This window comes from Saccopteryx bilineata, chromosome 1 (assembly GCF_036850765.1).
Source record: "Saccopteryx bilineata isolate mSacBil1 chromosome 1, mSacBil1_pri_phased_curated, whole genome shotgun sequence".
Lineage (NCBI taxonomy): Eukaryota > Metazoa > Chordata > Mammalia > Chiroptera > Emballonuridae > Saccopteryx > Saccopteryx bilineata.
Genome location: NC_089490.1, coordinates 92525943 through 92541490, shown reverse-complemented (window position 1 = coordinate 92541490; position 15548 = coordinate 92525943). Strand labels below are relative to the sequence as shown.

At 47.7% G+C, this 15548-nt stretch overlaps 1 protein-coding gene across 4 annotated transcripts in view; it reads right to left on the bottom strand.

Annotated features, from left to right (window-relative positions):
- LARGE1 (LARGE xylosyl- and glucuronyltransferase 1) overlaps positions 1-15332 on the bottom strand; it is a 565935-nt gene extending 550603 nt beyond the window's left edge. For all 4 annotated transcript variants that reach the window (XM_066259855.1, XM_066259874.1, XM_066259835.1 and 1 more), the window contains exon 1: positions 14778-15332. The gene's annotated coding sequence lies outside the window, so the exon portion shown is untranslated. The remainder of the gene's footprint in view (positions 1-14777) is intronic.
- Between the last annotated feature and the right edge of the window lie 216 nt (positions 15333-15548).

Sequence of the window (15548 nt, the reverse complement as noted above, 5' to 3'; positions counted from 1 at the left end):
ACAATTTGTTATAATCTTGCCTATTTTTAGGCTAACATCTAAAGTTTTCATCATAAACTAAATCATTTCTATGGGTAAAATTTTCAGCATATTGTAAACATTAACATTTTAAAATAAAATTTCAGATCACATTTTTAAATGGGAGCTAGCAATCTGACACCCATCATTAATTTTAATAATATAAGGGCCGGTTATTTTTTAAAATCTGAAAACATTTTATCATTCGTTATCATGAATGAGAAAGGGGCCCAAAACGCCCTGTGTCTAGCACCAAGTTTAAACAGGGAAAGGAGAACATGGAAAGGGGTAGCCTCATCAGAAGGTTCCCACACACCAATTTCAGACAGTTCAGTTCCTTTATTTGGTGTCCCTTGAGGTTTTTATATCCAGAGCAATGCAGCTGAGTAAGACCAGGGTCGGGGGAGAGATGTGACTGTGAGATGGGGAAGGATGACTGTGAAAAGGGAGGGGGAAGGAAAAACCATGGAGGTGGTAGAGTTGGTCTCAGGACACTCAATTTCAGAGCAGGGTCCATATGTGAGGATGAAAATCTGGAAATCCATTCTTTTAAAACTATCTGCATGGCCCTGGCCGGTTGGCTCAGTGATAGAGCGTCGGCCTGGCGTGCAGAAGTCCCGGGTTTGATTCCCGGGCAGGGCACACAGGAGAAGCATCCATCTGCTTCTCTATCCCTCCCCCTCTCCTTCCTCTCTCTCTCTCTCTCTTCCCCTCCCACAGCGAGGCTCCATTGGAGCAAAGATGGCCTGGGCGCTGGGGATGGCTCCTTGGCCTCTGCCCCAGGCGCTGGAGTGGCTCTGGTCGCAACAAAGCGACGCCCTGGAGGGGCAGAGCATCGCCCCCTGGTGGGCGTGCCGGGTAGATCCCAGTCGGGCGCATGCGGGAGTCTGTCTGACTGTCTCTCCCCGTTTCCAGCTTCAGAAAAATACAAAAAAAATAAATAAATAAGTAAATAAATAATAAAAAACTATCCGCACCTGCAGACTCTATTGAAAGTCTTTGTGTATCCCCAGAGGCATGTATACTCCAGTGTCAAGTGACCTAGGTTAGTAGATGAGGGTACAGAGATTAAGAGAAAATAGTCTGGTGACCATTCCTTGGCTTTTTCTCTTGGGCAAATAACCATGTTTCTGAACCTCAGTTTCCTCACCTATAAAATGGAACTGCTGGCCCTGGCCGGTTGGCTCAGCGGTAGAGCGTCGGCCTAGCGTGCGGAGGACCCGGGTTCGATTCCCGGCCAGGGCACACAGGAGAAGCACACATTTGCTTCTCCACCCCTCCGCCGCGCTTTCCTCTGTCTCTCTCTTCCCCTCCCGCAGCCAAGGCTCCATTGGAGCAAAGATGGCCCGGGCGCTGGGGATGGCTCTGTGGCCTCTGCCTCAGGCGCTAGAGTGGCTCTGGTCGCAACATGGCGACGCCCAGGATGGGCAGAGCATCGCCCCCTGGTGGGCAGAGCATCGCCCCTGGTGGGCGTGCCGGGTGGATCCCGGTCGGGCGCATGCGGGAGTCTGTCTGACTGTCTCTCCCTGTTTCCAGCTTCAGAAAAATGAGAGAAAAAAAAAAAAATGGAACTGCTCTGCTCAGACACATCTCAGAAAGCCATAACAGTCATTCAATAAATGATAGCTCTAATCATTACCACCATTACAGTGTTACTGTTATTTCTAAATACACTGTAAATACACCATTACTACTGACTGTTATTTTAAATACACAGCTGTGACCTGTTGTCAATCACAGCTTGGCAAGGAAGAGTCCTTTCCTCTAGCACTCATTGGCTCTCTTCTCCCCTCTTACTTGTCAGAGCCCAAATTTCCAATGAGAGAAAGGGCCAAGGGAGACAGAAAGCTCATGAAATATGGTCTCACGGGATTAGTGAGCAAGCTTTTGCATTTACTTCAGGGCCTCTGCAAATGTCCTGAGACCTCTGGACAGAGCAAAAAAGAGAAAGAGGGTGGCCCCATCTATTCCCTGAGAGTGGCTTGTTTCCTTTAACAAGCACAACCAGGCCTTAGCCAGTTGGCTCAGTGGCAGAGTGTCGGCCTGGCATGTGGATGTTCCAGATTTGATTCCAGTCAGGACACAGAGGAGAAGTGCCCATCTGCTTCTCCACCCCTCCCCCTCTTGTTTCTCTCTTTCTCTCTCTCTTCCCTTCCTGCAGCCATGGCTCGATTGGAGCAAGATGGCCCCAGGCACTGAGGATGGCTCCATAGCCTCCGCTCAGGCTCTAAGAAGAGCTTGGTTGCTGAGCAACAGAGCAATGCCCCAGATGGGCAGAGCATTGCCCCCCCTAGTGGGCTTGCTGGGTGGATCCTGGTCAGGGTACATGCAGAGTTCTGTCTCTGTCTCCCCTCCTCTCACTGAATTATAAAAAAAAAAAAAAAGGCACGCACAACCACCATAAGGGGTGAAGAGCAAGTCATTAGGGGAGAGAAGACGGGGAGGGGGGAGGGGAGGGGGAGAAAATGGAGAAGCTCTAAATAACAATCACTAGAGCTAATACATATATATAGAGTGTTTTCTGCATGCCAGTACTGTGCTGAGCATGACACACATATTAAAACAGAGCTCAAAAATGCTGTTTTAACAGGAGTTACAGACAAATTCGAGCAGAAGCAAAAAGGAAAATGTCAACATCTAAGAGCCAGAGAGTGTATCCCTTTGTGTGTGTAGTAGTCAGACCACTGCTGGAGAAGCAGCAGGGCTTCCTGACCCATGTAACCAACGCCAATGCCAAGTTCAAGCTCATAAAGTTTTGCCAGTGCCTTGAACACAAAAACCCTCCAATAAGCCCAGGGTTCATCCATCACTCCTCCGTGATTCGTTAAGCAAATCCATTCATGCAGCATCGACGCCTGGCTTCACGAGGGCTGTGTAATAAAAACTCAAATGGACTTTGCAAATACTAGAGGCAGTACTAAATATTCCAACATAAACACATGGCTATCCAGAGCACGGGTCTCTGGGCACGGGCGCTGAGCTTCTGCACAAATTTATTCAGTTCTCCCCAGTCACTCCTCATCCCGTCTGATAATTTCTCAATCAATTATAACTGCACTTCTACAACAGGTTTGCTGAAGAATGTGAAAAGCTATTAAGCCTAGTCAACAGAAACCACGGCCAAAGGCCCCCCCAGCACCTAGGGACCAACAGTAGAGCCAGAGAGAATCAAACACTTGAGGATAAAGCCTGCTGCAACTGAACAGAGGTAGGCTTTGGATTCCCTGGTGACGACTCCCAAAGACTGATCTTCTCCATCAGGCTTTTAAAAGTCTAAGAAGAGAAAAAAAGAGCAGGCTGAAGATCTGAGAAAACGGAAAAAGCAGAGGAGCACAGAGGGTGAAGACCACAAACTGAAGTGGGCTCGAGGGGAGGGTGGTGGCAACAAGCAACTGAGATTGCACAAGCTAAGAGAAGAGGCGGTGACAAGGGGTACAAAAGGTCTTCAGGCTTCCCCTCTGCAACTGCGGCTTCCCCGTCAACATCCAGCCTTGAAGACTGGCATAAAGACATTTCTCGTTCTGGAAAGGTGGCAAGAACTCCTCTCCCCCTCCAATTCCTGCATCATCACCACCTCCACCATTACATGCCTTGAAGGGTATCACTGTGCCTCAGGGAAGGCTCAGGACCATGCCGGTCCTTGGCAAGAAGGCCTCCATTCTTTAGATTACAGAATACCTTGAGAAGCTAAGTCACGTCCCCCCATGTGCCCCTGCAGCACAGTGCAATAATATTTAGGTTCATCAGGAAAGGGTGACATCATGCCTAGACAACGAATTCAGTGAAATCTAAATCACCCCCACCACCACTACCTCCACGCACTGGGTGGACAGCATGTTCCAAGCACACGGTAACACATGAAGACTCCCCACAGTCATCAGATGCAGTCTTCACTGAAAGGCCCTCATGCTCCAGCACGACAGCAGCGGGGAGACCTGGGGACGTGGAGCAGAGTGTGCAGCAGCCGGGTCAGGACCAGGTACTGATGCAGTCCAGCCCCCAGCATCAGGAAAAGCTGGGAGAAAGGACTGCCTGAGTTTCGAAGGAAAAACAGACGTGTCCCAAGGCAGATAACGAGGAAAAGGCTTATCAGGCAGAAGAAGAGGCCCTGTGCACAGCTTGGCAGGGGTTGGGGAGAAATAACCAGTCAGGAAGAAAAATAATGAGTTAAGGATTAGTGACGCACAAGTCGGGGGTAGGAGTGGGGGGCGGCGAGAGAAGATGAGGCTGCAGAGAAAGAGAGACAGGCAGGGGCCGGTTCATCACACGCTAAGTGCCCTGAGAAGAAAGCTGCCTGTCTTCCAGTGAGGGTAAGTAAACAGAACATTCTAGAAAGCCCTCGTTCTTTAAAGACTGAAAATAAAGACTCTATTTGTAAGAGACGGGACTATCCAATTTGAAGAAATTTTGTTATCCAGCATGGCTTACTCTCTGAGTAAAAAGTGTGCTCTGTAATCACTCAGCAAGGCCCTCCTTGGGCAGAGAAACACCACCGGGCACGGTCACGGTCACGGTCACGGTCACGGGACGCCCCGCACAGGCCTTGCTTGTAAGGTGACTCGGGAGCCCAGATGTCAGCGCGCCAATCAACTTGCTCTCAGCCCTCCGCAGCTGCTTCAGGAGCCACTCATGAGGAAAAGAAGAATTTTCTCTGTGACGCCCCTTGTTGGGTGTCATCCAAGGCTAGGAAAAAGGTTGTTCTGTAACCCTGGGCTCATGGAACAAACGCCCAATAAGGAGGCTCGGAGAGTCTATGTTCACCCCTGCCCCGTCCCCACACCCAGCCAAGCCAAGGGAGAAAGTGCTATTTTGAGATCTGCCTGGTAGTGTCACAAGCATAGACTTTATTCCAACGAGGCTGCTTTTCAGTGGGCAACAAAAACCATCTTGGCCTTCAATACCAATGACTGACGGGAGGAAAGTTCAAAAGCTTCCCTTGGCTTCCATCTTACTGTAACAGCTCCTTTAAAACTTCATATAGCAATCTGTGCAAAAGCCTTTTTAGTGACCTCCCAGTTTCCACCTCCCCCTACTCCAATCTGACCCTGATGCTTTACTAGGTTCATCTTTCTAAGAACAGAGCTTTTAATAGTTAACACACCATCCTCCTGATCAAACCACCCTGACTTCCAAAAGCCACAGCCCTAACCTAGCTTGCCAGCTTCATCCCCAACTCCTTGCCAACAGAAAACCAAGCTGGCTCATTCTACAACCCAAAAATACACCTTGCGCATTGTCAACCAAATCTGACCATTCTACCATCCCTTAATTCTGCCATCCAAATTTTAACTATCCTGTGTCCAAAGCCTCAACTCAAATCCTACCTCCCTTGAGTTTAGGCAGCTAAAGTAAGCTTCCACCCCTGATTTCCCATCAAATTTCATCTTCAGTGGTCCACAACCATTAATGGCACTGACACATCATTTTTATTGTTGCTCTGAGCTGATCATTTGAGTTTTCTATTGTTGCTTAACTTATCACACAATTCTCTGCAATCTCTCCAACTATGTGGGCAAGGACAGAAGGCTGTCAATTTAATTTAGTAAATGCTTATTAAAAAATTCCTCCATGCTAGAAGCATACACAGCAGGATGTTCCCACAGATGCAAGGATGGGCCGTAACACAGTCACAGTACTTAAGGGGCCTACACGTCAGTGAGGGAGTAAGAAATGTACACAGACGTTGGCAATTCCATGTGCAAGACAACAGGCATTCTGGGTAATTCCTCCCTGCCACCTGTTCTCCCCTCGCTATTCACTAAGACCCAAATCTAATCTCTTCTTTGACTTCCTCAAACACGAAGCTACCCCACAGCTTGTGCCCACTGCTAATCATTTGCATTTCACTCCCTCACCAGGGCAGGACTCTTAGATGGGTGGCAGGCAATTTCCTCACCACCGTGTTCTTAATGTCAAGCAGGGATCTGCACCTAGTAGCTTAGTGAATGTTGGCTGAACAAGTGAAGGTGACATCATCAAATAGACAGAGTGCACAGAGCCTATGGCAGGAAGAAGAGATCTCAACCCAACAGGACAAGAGAGAGGATGGGGAGTCTGACCCTACAGAGGGAGTAGCAGCAACAAGCCCTGTTGGGAAAATAAGCGGCATTTTATGGCCACAGCTAGTAGTCCAGAGGCAGAGGGGACCTTCATGGGGGGGGGGGGGTCACAGGACAGATGGTGAAGTTGGGGGCCAGGTGAGCATGAGACAGCAGCCTGGGGAATGAACAGCTACGGGGCAGGTCCTGGCTCCACACTTCAGGGCTGTGTAACCCGGGCAAGCCTCAGCCTCCACATTTACAATGTGAGTGTGTAAGACCAGCCACCTCAAAGGGTTGCCATAAAGGGGAAATGACACAAAACACAACCAGAAGAGTACCTGGCACAAGGGATGCAGCTGAGGACTGTGCCTTTGAACGTGAAACAGATTGAAGCAGGGTGTGAGGGAGGGAAGGGAGGGGGCAGAGAATGGACACCTACAAGTCACGGGGTGTGGCCAGGTTGTCAGGAAGCCTGGGTTCTGGCCCTGCTTCCCACTGGATCATTCCCTTTACCTCCTGAGCCTTAGTCTCCACAGCTGTGAACTGCAGCTGTTGGTCTCGCAGGGCACCAAGTCCCCTTCCAGCCCTGGTGATGTCTCAACAGATGAGCTCTGCATTCCACAGAGAAGGCTTCAGTGAGCACTCACACCATTCGAAAGCCCAGCTGGGAACAAGCCACATCAAACGAGAAAGGGGAGAAGACCCCAAGATGGCAGAGGACAGTTCTTCCCACTGACAACAGCACTCATGCCCCCACACCCTGGGTGTCTCCAGTCCCCTTTCCCCTCCTAACCAGCGAGCCAGACCTCTCATCTCCATCTCTGCACAACCATCATCACCAGCTCTGGAAATACTAAACTATCATCAACGATCCATCCTAAGCTTTGTTGTACTTAAAATACTTTTCAGGCCGCTTTCAAGATGATCCGTCATGTACGTTTGAACAAGGTTTAGAGCACACCAGGTAAGTCCAAGTCCCTACACATGGAGAGAAAGAAACACACAAGGCATTCTGGTATTGTACTTCCCTCGCCTTTTTACAAAGCCTTCAGTGTTGGAAACACAACAGTGGTCTCGAAGAGAATGCATTTGCCGATCTGAAATATCCTTCACATTTTTAAAATAATAGCTTCTTGCAGAAGCCTCAAAGAGCACAGGCTTACAGACTCTCCTTCCCCCATCACAACGCACTAGCACTGAAAACACAACCGTTTAGTAATCATTCCTGAAACAAATCATTCTGTATGGACATGAGTCCTTATTAAGTGCGGACCCACTAAGCACTGGGCGCCAAGGGGGTTGGCAGGAAAAGTCTCAACTGCTTATCACTCTGCCTGCCTGCCTCCTTGGCTTCTGAAGTGACCACAAAATGCCACTTCCCAGATGAAAGCTGACATCAGTCAAGGAGGTTGGTACACAAATAGTGTTGATGCATTAAGGATCTACATAACTGTTCTGGAAACAAAAGACAGGGGATGGTTCCGTCAGCCACAGAAATGTTAACCGTACTCAATAATAACAAAGATGTGTTTAATGTTGCCAGTGCAGTCCTTCCCACAGAATAATAACTCTGAAGAACCCATGATTCACCGCTGAATTTAAATTTAAGGGGAGAGAAAGAGAGGAAGGGAAGAAGAGAGGAAGGGAGAAAGAAAGAAAGGAAAAAAGGAGAGAAAAAAGGAAAGGAAAGTTAAGAAAAGAAAAGAAAAGGAAAAAAAAAGAAAAAGGGAGGAATGAAATCCCCACATGCCCATGTTCTGCTGTAAACCGTCCTAAATCTGAATGCTACCATGGAGAGCTGGAAAGACCAGCAAGCCCTTTCTTCCCAGCTGGCCTTGGTGCTTCAGGAAAACACAACTGTGCTGACAGTAAGACCTCTCCTGGCAGTTAAGGCTCCACCTCCACCTGCCTGTCCAAAGCACAGCCCCGTAACATGACAAAAGGCTAAAATTATGGGTGAGACTGCACTTTCCATTCCAGCCCTGGCCTGTGATTTTCTCCAGCTCCAGGTTGCCCCAAATTACCTCTGCAGCCTTAAATGCCTTCTATTTGATTTTATTCCTAGAACAAATTCTTTTTTGGAAATTTTCCTAAAAGATAAAGAACAAAACACCAATAAGCCCTAGATATTTCAGCCATGGGGAAGGAGCCAGGAGGCAAGCATGATTCTGACTTAAAAAAAAACAAAAAAAAACAAGAAAAGCAATGTCTCATGCATATCACTTCTACTGTATCTCTAGGAAGAATAAAATTTATTCCATCTCTCTGCAATTGTGAAGACTCAGAAACCTGAAAACCCCTGCCGAATTTGCTTTATAAACCACTTCTTGTCATGATATATTTTTTATTTTAATATTTTTTTAAATTTTTTTTTTTATTTTATTTTTTCATTTTGAGAGAGAGAGAGAGAGAGAGAGAGAGAAAGAGAGAGTAGAAAGAGAGAGAAGAGGGGGAGGAGCAGGAAGCATCAACTCCCGTATGTGCCTTGACCAGGCAAGCCCAGGGTTTTGAACCAGCAACCTCAGCATTCCAGGTCAATGCTTTATCCACTGCGCCACTGCAGGTCAGGCCTGTCATGGTATATTCTTACAGGTGGAATGTAAGAGTGGTTAATAAACTAATGTGGGAGGATAGTTATGACTGCTGTCTCCAGGAAGAACAGTGGTTAAATAAGCAATCTGACCCAAGTAAGTAAGTGACATTATGTGGCAGGTTAGTGGCTACAAAGTTTATGTAACTACTGTACTTATTTCTATCTCTGTAATACAGTTAGATATTTGGCCCTTTGGCAAGTGAACCTAGTGAGTTATTTGTTAAAACCCTTTAAAAGGTTCTATTTGGTTTTAATGTAACAAGTGAAGCTCCCAAAAGCATCAGTCATGGGTGTTAAGCAAATTAATTTGAAATACACCTAGCTATTTTAAAAATAATTACTATGAATCCCTTTTGTAAAATAAAAATCTTTTTTGTACTCTCAATTACTTATTTTAAATAATTTGATTTGCTTTTTAAGATCAGATTTTATATGCCAGGTTTTCTTTTCCTAAAGTAGGGCACTCTTACACTTAGCTTCAATATGTAACAAATCTTAAATTTACATCACATTTACTCCAAATCTCCTTGTTCCAAATCAGCACCACCCTCTATTCCCAGGAGGCCAGTGCCAGGGTGGTGAGCAACCCTCTTTCTAGCAACTCACAAATTTGCAGGCATAAAATTGAGTTGGTTTGCATTCTTTCTGACTTGTACTTCCACACGAATAGTCTTCTTCCAAACACCCCTCCCTACAAACTAGTCCAATAGCTCCCCTAACAAGGGAATCTCCCAGGCCAAATGTAAGGGCTCCCCTTTCCATAATAGAGTCCAGGCTTTGCAAAATCCCAGAAAGTCAAGTCAGGTTTAATGGACTTAATTTGGAAAAAAATTAAAATCATTAGCACTTTTTATTACAAAGCATTTTAAGTCTCAAGTGTTTCTCGAGGAATAGTATAACATTCCCAAACCAATAGGTTTGCACAAAAAATTAAGTGAGCAGGCAAATCTGGCTGCTTAGGTGTGAATGACCTTACACACCAGAGAGGTCCTAATGCAGTCTGCATTACACAGATACGACCCCCCACATAGCAAAGACTCTGAATTCTTTTCTTCAGCATTGCAAATTTACAATGTTTTATGATTCAAGGTAGAGTATACCTTTGAACAGGTCAGACTTCGTCCTATTTCAGAGCTAGAAAGCTAGAAACAGTCCAAGCTTTGCCACTCAGTAGCTTAAGCAAGATCTTTCCCTCTCTGGGCTGCTAAATTCCTAGTTACCAGACAAGAGGGAGGGAGGGAGGGAGGGAGGGAGTTAGGAAGGCTGTCTGTATTGACAGGCCTAAAGCCCAAAGGAGTCAAGAAGTATTCTAAGGCCACACAGCAAAGTAGCACAGAATGATGCAACACTCCTAATTTTACTAATTTTGATCATTTACCTGTATGTAAAGTACATATTTAGGTAGTTGGAGGAGAGCTCTTGTTGTGGACTAGGGAAAATGTTCAGCATAAAACCTCCCACTCAACACAGGTAAGGATGGATAAGACCACACACACAAAACCAAACAAACAAAAAAGCAGGCTTCTTTTACCTCCGCTGCCCTGGCTCCTGTTCTAAAAGCCTAAATCTACTTGTGCCTGGAGATCGCTGCTGCAACTGTGGTTTTCCATTCTCTCTAATACCCTCTGGTGGTTCCGCTGTCGATCTTCTCCCTCACTACAGTTCCCTCATTCCACAAACACCCCATCCTCAATATTATAGAACTCTTCCTTTTCAGGCAGAAAAAAAAAAAAAAATTAGGCCAGAACTGAAGTTGATTCAAATATGGGAACCTTGTTCGAGTGTAATCATGACCATAACTCTACCCAGAAGCACATCTGACAAGACAGAATCTGTTCTCAGGGAGGATTTCCCCTCCCCACCCCCACGTGCATAATCGCACAATGAAAGCCCCAGATGTAATTCACACACACACACACACACACACACACACGGAGATGAATGAGGGACAAAAAAAGAAATATTCTTTTTCTGTTTTTAATAACAATGTGGGATGATCAGCTAGTACTCCTGGATATTATCCAGTGACTGTTCTCACCAGCGTATGAACACACAGAGCATGAAGCGAAGGTACGGGACTCAGCATGGCACTGCATTAAACCACTTTCTTCTAAGTCAAGCTGGCTTCCTTTCCCAAACCACCCCAGCTACTACTATCCTCCATCCACACTACATACTTTAATGGTTCCATGCAGTTCTTCCTGCCTGGAATGCCTTCCCCTTCTACTATCCTGGCAATATCAAACTCTCACCCTTTGAACAAACCTGTACAATAGTACTTAGCTCATGGTAACGGTTCAATGTCAGCCTCCCCTAAAAGACTATAAACTAAATGTGGAACCTCTATAGCCTCCCCACAGTGCATGGTATCTGCCACATAATAGATGTCCGATTATTATTTGAGTTAATAGAAAAAAAAGTCTTCTAAAATACATTGAAGTAAGCCTTAGCTTTATTGGCTGCTGCTTACAGACCTCCAAATGTCAGTCTGGTCAGAGGGGAACAGAACGCCTCGCAGTGTCAAATGCTCCAGAGTGGAGCAGCAAAGCCTTCTCAGCACCAGAGGTCCCGATATAGTGGCTGAGATTCAAAGGTGTGTCCCAAGGAAGGCTGGTATCCTGTCTCAACGTCTTACTCCACCTCTGCCACCTGGCTTCCCTGAAACGCACAAGGCTTCATTCATGCCTTAGGACCACAGTACATCTCTTCTCCAGGACTAGTTTTCACTAGCTAGTGCTCAGTGGCAAATTTAATAGTGTTTTTCTGTTCCAATCTCTTACCCCTTGGCTATACTGCGCCTGTGAGAATCAATCTATAAAGCTTTAACAGCAGAAATAAAGCTTTATGTTGACCATTTTCCCTAGACCACAACAATAGCTCCCCTCCAACTACCTAAATATGTATTATACATAGGGATAAATGATCAAAACCATGATCTACCAGACCCCAGAGATCAGGGAAATATAATAGCTCATGCAGGTTCACAGGTTCCAAACACTGCGTCTAATTCTACATGCTGGGTAGGGTCTTTCAGACTCCACTAAGACCTACATCTTGGCAACATTTGCCTTTTTGTGTGCCAGTGTTCTAAACGGAGGTCTTCTCTTCTTGGATGTTACCTCTCACCTGTTCTGTCCACCCATCTCTGGAGTCAGCTTTGATTAGACTTGGCCACTGTGGATAGGTGAGCCTGGGCAATGGGGTTGATTCTTCAGCAAAATAGAATTATCTCCCAATTCTGCTGGAAAGAACCTAGACACTAATGATTTAATACTGTTACAAAAATGCAAACCTGGAATTAATAATTTCATACTGTTAAAAGTACAGAGAGCATCTGAGACAGAAGTACAACTCTATTAGCAAATGTCATGTTCCCTCTGTAGACAGCTGACACTTGAAAACAATGCTGGGTTCAGGGGAACCCACCCCCACAGAGTGGAAAGTCAGCACATAACTTTTGACTCTCCAGTGGGCAGTTCGCATCCACAGATTCAACAATGGCGGAATGAAAATAGTTATTTTCCATCCATGGCTGGGAATCTGTACCTGGGAATCTACAGTTGGAAATGCAAAAATATATATATATATATATGGTCTTCCATCGGTCTGTTGAATACCTGAATGCAGAACCTGCAGATAGTAAGTGCTGACTGTATTCTCCCTCCCCAAAATATGTGCCTAAGGGGACCCTGGCTGTTCAAGCCTTGTTGTTCAGAAGTCAGCTGTAAATATAAGGTATATAAGAAGAATAGCGAGACATTTCAAGTTTAATGGAGTCGAATTTAGACTCCATCTAGAATGGACGGAGACTGACGTTATGAAGACTGCTGGGGATATTTAGCCCAAAAACCAAAAAAAGGGAGTTTTGATTACAAACTCATAGGGAACTCCAAGTTAGCATGGTCTAACGCCCAAAGGATGGCGCTTGCAGAGACTGTCTCCCAATAATGTATGACCCTCATATACTTAGAGATTATAACTGGGTTTTGCAGAGTCTCACGTTACAAAATAACACTTTGTAGTTAACCTGTTCTGAGTTGTCCAAAAGACGCTTTAGGTATAAGCAGCCCCACTACCTAAGCACTAGGAATCCACTCATGAGTGCAAGCACACGCCAGATACCAAAAAGTTGGGTTCACATGCCCAAAAGATAAACCACAGCTCTTTGCAACACGGGTCTTTGTGTTTTCTTCATCGGTGGTGAAAAGAAAACTAGTCCCCCTAGTGTCCTGCCACTGTAGGTAGCTTCAGACAGAGAAACTCCTGCATTCTACATCCACTTTGAGCACAAGCTCAGGAAGCCAGAGCCAAACCTTTGCTTCTGTCCCAAGAGGTGGAAGCACTCCCAGGACCTACGATGAGACGAAAAACTTTTTATTTCATTGCCAAGGCCCTCCTAGTTATGGTTTCAATGGCAAAGGAACCTGCAGCCTCCTCTTACACTAAAAAGTTAACCCTCAACCCAGCCCACCTCAGTAAAAGAGGGCCCATACTTGTTAGTGACTTCTGCCCACTCTGGAGTGTTCAATCTTTTATAAACCTTTCTATTACCATGGGGGGATTTGTTTTCTTTCCCTGCCATCCTTGAAAACCCACCAAGATCTAAATCTTGATGACCTTTTGCCTCTCAATGCCAGTTAATTTTCTTTCTAGCACAGAATTAGCAGGGTCAGGCCAAATAATGTGTGTTCTCTTCAAAGCAATTTTCACTAAAATGAAAGTACTCTTGAAAAATAAAGGCACGCAAAGAGATGGGTGAAACTTTAAAACCAGGTCGTTTTGTCTTGTATCCCCACTGAGAACTCCGCGTGCCTGTGAGTCATTCACTCATGTCACACACTTGTGAGAGGTGAAAAAATAAAACATCCCTGGGTCCCCTTCCTAATTTGGAAATTTCCCTTAAGTCTATCAAAGTTGACTCCTGAACTAGGAAGACTGGAGAGCTACGGAGAAAAAATTAACCTGAGGTGACTGCCTCTACACGTGAATAAGCACTTTGGGTTTCCACTGGTGTCAAAGGGATGACATCTGCATGTAGGTGAAGTGACTGCCCCTCCAGCCACCCCTCCCCCAGCCCCCATAAAGGAAGCCAGAGCCTGCTCTCTCTTGGGGCACTTACATAAGACCCTGTAAAACTTCCTGTGACATTCACAGAAAATGTAAGCTGCTATTTTGTTCCCTCCGGAGATCATTTTAATGGACTGAGTGACAAAATTCATGGATTTGGAATTCAGCAGAAATCTGCTCAACCGAGGTACATTAGCTCAGGGACTGAAAAAAAAAATCCATCCCCATTAAACAGGGTCATTGGGGGGGGGGGGGGGGAGGGATGGATTCCATGTAGGAGAGACAATCTGTTCCTTCCGAAGTGACCCATTTAAAATCAGATTGTTTCAGGGGAATCTCACAGGTTTAATAAATTTCAAACAGGCAAGACAGGCTTTATAGAACTGAGATTTCTTAAAGAAAAATATTAAGAGAACATAATAAGACAATGAACAAAATAAGGATGCACAAACTTTGCAGTCAGTCATTCCACCCTTCAGAAACAGTGACGTTCACAAGAATGTCTCCTAAGAGTGACACTCTGGGTTTCCTCCCTACAGATAGCGCTGCCACCCATCCACTCTGTCCTATAGAGGGACTCGCAAGCTCTGGCTGCTCACCCCAAATCCGCCTCCACTCTCTGCGACAAGGAGCAAAGAAAAGTTTTTCACAGCATCACGTCAGGATAAGGCAGGTGGGGATCACCGAAGAGAGACCCCTCCAAACACAGTAGGTTTCCCCAAAGCACAGGTGCTGGGGGGTTGGGTGTGAAGGGGTTGCAGACACATCACCTCCTGTTGCTAACGGGAATTTCCTTGCTCCCTATTAGCAGCTAGTACCTAAGGAGCAGAGAAGGCCCTGGGACGGGTCCTGGGAACGAGAATCTCCGAGTCTCGGGGACTTCCCTTTCCAGCCTCTCCAGGGCTCCCGGCCCAGGCAGCAGAGGGTGTGCCCACACTCCCTCCCTCTCCGTCAGAATCCCGAGTGCAGGGGGTACCAGCTACAGGTTCGGAAAACTTGTCCAGCGCCGCTCACGAGGGCTCCCCCGCGGAGGCTCTCAGGCATCCCCGGACGCTTACCTTGGCCGTGACTGCCGCAAGGCAGAGAGACCGCGGAAGAGCTGGGTGGCGCGGCGGCGGTGGCGTCTAGGAGGCGCAGGGGGTCCGGGTCGAGGTCCCAGCAGGCGCTGCCCTGGTCCGAACGGCGGTGCCAAGCGCACACTTTGGGGCTGCCCGGGGCTACAAACGCTGAGGGGAGGGTCCGAGCCGCCCAAACTGAGCACTCTCCCTTCTTCCTCTGCCTCCGGTGCCGCTGCCTGAAGCTGCTATCTGCCGAGGAGACTCTTCCCAGCCGGGAGCACCTCTCATGGGCAGAGGCCTGGGTCCACCTCGGTCTGGGTCCGGAGAGGGGGCGCTGGGTTGAGACGCGGGGTGGCCGCCGGGGCCGGCGCCACCTCCGACGCTCCCCGCCGCTTCGCCCCTTCAGGGCAGGGCCTGTCCGCTCCCGGCCCGGCAAGGCGAGCGCAGCCGCGCCCCCAGCTTCAGGCGCCCGGGTTCCCGCGCGACAGCGGCGGGGCAGCGACAGTCCGGTCCGGTCGGGCTCCGGGTGCGGCGGCGGGGGTCTGCAGCCGGCCGCGGCGCCCCCTCCTCCCCCCCCCCCCCCGGCCTGCGCCGCCCGCCCGCGGCTCCGCGGGAAGGAGGCGCTGGAGAGGGCCTCACCCCGGCCTGGGGCGCCGGGCCGGGGGCGCGGGGCCGGGGAGGCGCCCCAGGAAGGTCACCGGAGCGGAGGCGGGGCGCAGCGCGGTGGGTGCGGGGAGCCGAGGAGGGCGGCCCCGCTGCCGCCGGGAGCGC